We start from the raw sequence: 6,920 nt of genomic DNA on the forward strand, positions 1-6,920 counted from the left end.
TATAAACATTGACAATGATTGTTTTAGGTTTGCCTCTTTTCTGCTGCCACATCGTGATTATCTGGCGCTGAATAGATTCCCCCAAAAAATAATGTACGCTAATCACGGCATCCTTCTTGGTAAAGGTGGCTACGTGAGGGTGAGCACAAAGCTTGTATCCTTTGAGTTTCTGATTGTGTTTCCCTATTTCCTGAATACAGATAACATCGGCAGTGATTGGCACCGATTCTATGTAGTGCGTGAAATTAGCCAATTTCTTGCGTAGTGGGCAGTAATTCCATTGCCAGATTTCAATGTGTCCAGTCTTTGTGTTGTTTGCCATCCTATTCATGGATGGTACTGTCGCTGCTGTCACTATCAGTGTGCTCTATAGCTTTCAGTGTCCTGGTAAGAGCGCCCGGACTGACCGTTTTTCAGGGGACGCCTGCGGCTTTTGTTTGCACATCCTCTACCATTTGCTTGAGTTTGTGTAGCTCTGCGAACTGTTCCAGCTCAATCAGTAACGCTGGAACGGTTAGCACAAAACATGAGAACAGAGCCTACGAAACTTCTGCAACAGTTTTAGTGAAGCAGATGCGCTCCTGTGCTTTTCTGTGGCATGTTGAAGATGAGGACGAAGACCCACGTCATGATTACTTGAGCGTGTCTGTTGCTGGGCTTCTTCTATATCCACTTCTGGCTATCCGCGGACTGCCAGAGCCATTGAAAGGTATCTGTATAGTGCAACAAAACAAATGTACATGAAGAAATGAAGACAAGCGCTAACTCTCAACAACGAAAATTTTACTTCCCGGATCGGTCATACTTATAGTACCCGCAAACAACCACGTGCACACTATGATATCAACCATGAGCATGCACTTGCATACATGACGGTATGAAAACAATCTAAAACCATACAACAGGAAAACACAAGAAAATCTAAATGGCATATGGAAAATGCAGTTCAGCCTTTATGCCATGGCCAAATAATCCAACTCTCTCGGTCAGCCGCCGAGAGGATCTACTCCATTTCTATTATTAAACTTACACATTCGCGCTTATCCTTATCTATAATAGTGGTATCTTCTAGAAGAGGGCGACATGGCTGACATGGATACATTTTACAATGGAAAGCTAGAAAACCATCGCTTGATACACTGTGACTCTTATTTCTGTGCTCTCTTAAGCACTCATTAATGCATCTGCCAGTTTAGCCTATGTAGCATTTACCACATGACAGCAGAATGCGATGGATCACCCCCACCGCACATCCTACGAACGGATCTTTGCAATTCTTATCATACACCAGCCTTTTTGTCCTTATTGGATCCATGGTTTTGCACAAGGTACCCAGCTTATCCGTAGCTGAAAAAACAACCCGTACATTGGCGTGACTTCCAGGCTATGTGATACCTGGTGTATGTACGGAATCACAGCGGTTTTCACCTGCTCACGGCTGCTAGCTCTGACATTCTCACCGGGGCAATCTCTCGAGCATTGCTGTTTTAGCAACCTCTCCACCACCGACACCAACACATGGTTAGGATAACCAGCTTTCTTAAGACCCGCAGACTGCTGTTGGAGACTGGTTTTCGTTAGGTGTGGGCATGATTTTCTAAGGGCGTTCTTGAAACACATGTTAGTTATGCCCCTCTTCACCAACTTCGAATGGGCTGAATGAAATTGGAGAAGAGGTTTGTTAGCTCGTGGGCTATAAGACCAGCAGGTCTTACTATCACTAAAGATGTACTGAACGTCAAGAAACCGAAGCTTATTGTCGACAGACATTTCAAAAGTCACGTCAAGAGGTCTCAAACACTCGCGATAAATCGTAAAGGCATTGGTACGTTCTTGGAAACACTTACTAGGGCAATCTAGGAGCATAAAAAAATGATCGACAAATCTAAAAGCTCCCTGAAAACCTGGTAGCGCTGTGAAATGTACATGCATCTGACTATTTAAATGTGCTAAAGAGGTTTCTAAGGTGTCTTTGTTTTGTTCCGCAATGATGACCTTTCAATGATGACCGACCAACAAGCCCATAGCGCCACCCTTGCCATAGCCAGCCAGAGCGCCTTCTTCTCGTGTTGCTCCACCCACTGCACCACACACCTCCGCTGGACGTTTGTTTTGCTCGGGCTGGACGGTTCTGGCTACTCGCAGGCTGCCAGAAACAGCCAGGACGATTTTGGCCTGGCTGCTCTCTGCAAGTTCCCTGGTTAGCAGACGACTAAAACAGATGCAAACGAACATTCTGGCTAGCCTAGTGATGAGCACATACAAAACGAATAAGGAAAGTTCTCTGCCATAGTACCTATAGGCAAAGGCAGATATTGAAGGAGCAAAAGCCCCCAGATTTTCTCTATCGCACCCACTTGTACTCGCGCCTGTGCACAAACGTCGGGCAATCCCTCAAATGACCGACTCATTAAAGACGTCCGCTTTTTACCCCTCTGTCCTCCCTAGATCGCTAGGACAGGGAACTCTGCAGTCACACCATCTGACATTCGGAGCACTCGTAGTCGCCTTGAGGGCAAGAGTGCGCACAATCACTCTGGCACCTTTGTTCACGGAACGCCATTGGAGAAAAAAAAAATCCAGGTGCACACGGCTCACAGTCCCAGGGAAAGAAGGGTATGCTCGAAGACGGGGCTGTCACGCTTGACTCCATTTGCACGTTTTAGCTCCTGGTAAGGCCCAGTAGCAACCGTAATGAAGTGGCGTACAAGTTATAATGCACTTTCACAGGAGGAGTTCCTTGGTCTCAGCGTCGTAGTTGGCGTACCATCCATCAACCCCGTAACCGTCAAACGTGTGTCATCTTGGTGTTGCTGCTGGTCTGTCTGAGGCAACGTATTGTGAGCCTCACGAAGCGATTCGTCGCAGTAGGGCAGGAGAGGCTGGAAGCCGGGGCATAGCCGGGGTGGGGGGTGGGGAGGGCTTATTGGACTTCAACCCCCCCCCCTCCGAAATTTTTTTGTGCTGTCATGCATTGCCGACCCCAACAACCCCAGTGCCAGATCATTCCGGATTTTGTCTAGAATGTATTTTTCACGCTCGAAAAGACATTTTGGGGCGAAGATTGTGAACTTGGGCTGGGTTTCGTGGCAACGCCCATGCACCTAGAGTCGCATAGCGCAATTCCAGATCTTTGTGGATTTAATGTTCTTACAAGCATTTCACGCCAAACGTACATTGACTTTTCTAAAATCGTGCGTCAGACCATACAACGAGACAAGCCAAATCAACACTATATCAGACAAGTTGACAAAGCACGCAGCAAGGTCCGATGAGATGAAGCGTTGTGATGGTTCATTTGTGCCGTCATGTCACAGAAAAGAATATCAACATTTTTTCCACCTCCATCCATGCCAAGACACTAAAGCCAGCAAAGATAACTACATTCTTATTTATTTTTTCTACTTTGAATTTTATTCGCAAGGACACATTAAGCCTCTTCAGTTTTTTTGTTCTTGCTACTCGCAAGATGCCTGGGCCAGCCAGAGGTCATGCGTTTTTCACGTGTTGCCCTGACAACCGTACGGTGAACTTCGGTGTGTATTTGCTCTTCTCTGGCCGAGTGGATTTTGGCCTCACAGAATTTTGGATGCTTTCTGGCTAGCAGAAGAGAAAAAGAAACAATGGTCGCTCATCGCCATCTCTGTAGGGACTCAACGGATTGCAACACGCTCGCTCGAGGCATCACTTTCACTTCAATGTTATCGCAACTTGTCCCAAAAAGTCTTCTGTCTCGCCAGTGTAGGATAACGAGTACCATGCCTATGATTCTCTGTGGAACAATCGTCTCACATTTTATTCTATATTCCTTCGGTAACCACATTAGGTGCCCAAAGTAGGCATTCGTTTGTGGTCAACATGCTCTCCTTTGCGTTTTTTCATCTTGGTGCCCACGCCCCACAAAAGATTTAAAAAAAGACATTGTTGCGGCGCAGCCAACTGTCGCATGGTGAAAGTTCGATTTTGGTACTTCTTTTACGGAAATTAATGGCCCACGGCACTCTTCAGTTGCCGTATACTCGTATTATATTATTGCGATAGTAATTATATGGACATTGAAGGCGCATACCTGTAGTCGCCGTCGCTCTCATGTCCCGTGTGAATTCCACGGGCGATAACATCGTCACCCTGCGCCGCATGCTGTATGTGCGAGTGAAGGCGTAAGGGGGGAGGGGGAGAGATGTGGGGAGCCGACGATGGTGGGTCAGTCTTGTCTGAGCCTCGAAGAAAAGCGGGGAGCAAGCGCGCCGCCTTCCGCCGCACGTGATGCATCGGGGGGAGATGGAAGGAGGGGCGGGCCTTAAGATTCTGTGATCTGTGATTGAGCAACATGTTTATTTGCCTTGCTTGACGCATTATACAGGGTGTTTCAGCTAACTTTAGCCAGAGTTCAAAAATATGCCGATGCTCAAAAAGACGACGCGACCAAACGCATATGTTGCTCACTTTTGTACACGACCTACTGTATAAGGGGCGACCTGCGCGTGCGGCGCTGCGACAGCGCCGCTGATTTGCTTTTGCTTGTGTGTGTTTTTTTTTTTAGTTTTCCAAACCGCCGCCGCGAACAGTGGCGCTAGTGCTCACCTCCACCTAGTGTTCCTGTCTATGGCCGCTATAGGTAAAACCCCTTAATCTCCCCCAAAGTAGCGCCATTCGCTTCCCTCCTCCTCCGCTCGGCGCGGCCTCGACGGTGGCGCCGCCGGTGGTGGGCCTGCCGTAGCAGACGACGGCTAACACGCTACGGGAGGAAATCCGCAGAAAAGTGCGTTCGAGCCCTGCGGAGCAGTTTTTTTCAATCGAGCTCTTTCTTCGTCAGTCGGTAATTGGCCTTTAGAATTTCGTGTTGGAATTGCGGAAGAAATAGAGAAACGGACCATTATTCAAGGCGTATTTAAGGCGTAAAGCGCGCGACGTTGAGAGTTCGTGTTGCTGAAGCACGACGCAAGGACGCGGTGTACTCAAACATGCGCGTAATTACCAAAGTTTCAGGTGTTGACACCGTGAAAGTATGTGTACGTGGTTTCGTAGGTTCATTCACGTACCTGCAGGACACTTTTGTTCGGTCGGCGCGTGAGAGATTCCGGCTGTGTGCGGTCAGCAATGCCTGGCAACAGGGCCGCTTTTTCATTGCGGGGTGCTTTGGTAATCGTGACGATATATTGTTTTTTTTTTTTACAAGTACTGCTCCAGGAGGGCACATGTAATGGCTAACGGAGGACTCTGAAGAGCACGTAACATTTTTGCAGGCGTCGCAGGGAGTGTTCGCATACAAAATTGGCTGTCCGCGATCTTATACCCCCGTGGCATGCACAGGCTTCAGCGAGCCCCATTCAGCCCTGGTTCTAGCTTTGGTGTTCCCGTTGCCGCTTTGGTGCCCTGGAGGCGCTGTCAATAATACGAAATAATGACAAGTTGTTACAACTAGTAAATAAAATTTATTGAAGGAATACAATCGCGCCGAGTCGCCAACTTCTAAAGCAGCGCTAGCGCGCGAGTATTATGAAACGCCAACGAGGAATTTACCGGCACACGTACGACTCTACGATCAAAGTACACGTTAAACATCCCCAGGCGAGCTAGATAAAGTTATCCGGAGCCATCCACTACGACCTCCATCCTAGCTTTAGTCGCTTCGGAACGTTAAAAACGTTAATCACCACAAACCAAGTCAATACATGCGGGCGTACATTCGAAGCTAAAAGACTGCATCGTAAGTCATAGTGAGCCTTGCAAAAGCGTCGAGAATGTGCTAACGTCTGGTGGAGCTCAAAACACACCCTGAATAAAGTCGCTTTTAAGTCACAGGCCAGCTGCAGACGCGTGTATTCCACCGCAAGACGAAACTACATGAAACAAAGAGAGCACGTTCGAAAAAAAATAAAGTCAAGCAACGCGCTAAAAAGCACGCAAAGCATGAACACACACTTTTTCGAAGCGGAAGGCGTGAACTAGGCTCAAAATAAGAGGTTGTGAGTAGCCGTGGCCCTTACTTGACTAAGCCGTGCGTTCTTTGCCACTTCCTCGAAGTCAGGCCGCCCGATACTGCGAATCCACACTTCTTCTTGCGTTGCGCCCGCCGGACGGCAAAGCAAAAAGCTTTTTGCCCTCGCTTTGTCTGTTGCGGCAACCGAAGGCGCAGCAGCATGGCATCGCAATTAAGTTCTCGGCCCTGCACATTGTATTGCGCTAACGCACTCCGTCAGTCCGCCTGCCGTACTTTCGTCGAGCAGGCCCAACAATGGAGGTCGGCGCGCGCTGGAAACAAAAAATATACAAAAGCGCGGCGCTTGCTCCGCGCTGGAAAGAAAAAAATGTACAAAAGCGCGGCGCCTGCTTCCACGTGACAGAGATTGGCCAATGGGGGAGCGGAGGAGGCTGGGGCGACACGAGGCGTGGAGGAGGACGCGCCAGGGTGAGCGGGGTGGCGGAAAGATCTAAGAATGGCGCTACTTTTGAAAAATTGAGGGGCTTTAGCTATAGGCCTCGTGCACCGCGCCACTGATAGCCACCTAGCGGGCGCTTCCAACAATACGCGCGGGAGCAATAGCAGACGACAACGCTTTGCAGCAAGGGTGACTGAAGTTCGCGGCTGCGATTTGTCCTTTGTTCGGGCGCGAGACTGCTTCTTCTGCGGTGACAGCTGTAGGGAAGACGCAGACCTCTGTGGGAGCGGATATGAACAAGATGTTACCGGTGTTTGGGGCAACATGGTCCACATACGCGCCAGGTGCGTCCCGCAGACAAACGCCATGAAGACCATTTACATGAAATGGAGCTCATGTAAACTAGCCGACAAATTTTGTTGACTAATGCGATGTCTCGACCGTGTTTTTTTTTTTTTTTATTCTACCCTTGCCGTAATGCTGCTTCTGTACCTCAATAATAAGCACCCGTCGTTAGTGCAGACTTAGATAACAAAT

At 48.5% G+C, this 6,920-nt stretch overlaps 1 long non-coding RNA gene across 1 annotated transcript; it reads right to left on the reverse strand.

Moving 5' to 3' along the window:
* Positions 1-544: 544 nt before the first annotated feature.
* On the reverse strand, positions 545-6,365 carry LOC129385746 (uncharacterized). Its single transcript, XR_011893556.1, has 2 exons — positions 5,991-6,365; positions 545-713 (listed from the first exon to the last, which is right to left on the reverse strand). It is a non-coding gene; the product is annotated as an uncharacterized lncRNA (long non-coding RNA).
* Between the last annotated feature and the right edge of the window lie 555 nt (positions 6,366-6,920).

Source organism: Dermacentor andersoni, chromosome 3 (assembly GCF_023375885.2).
Source record: "Dermacentor andersoni chromosome 3, qqDerAnde1_hic_scaffold, whole genome shotgun sequence".
In the NCBI taxonomy this organism is placed as follows: Eukaryota; Metazoa; Arthropoda; class Arachnida; order Ixodida; family Ixodidae; genus Dermacentor; species Dermacentor andersoni.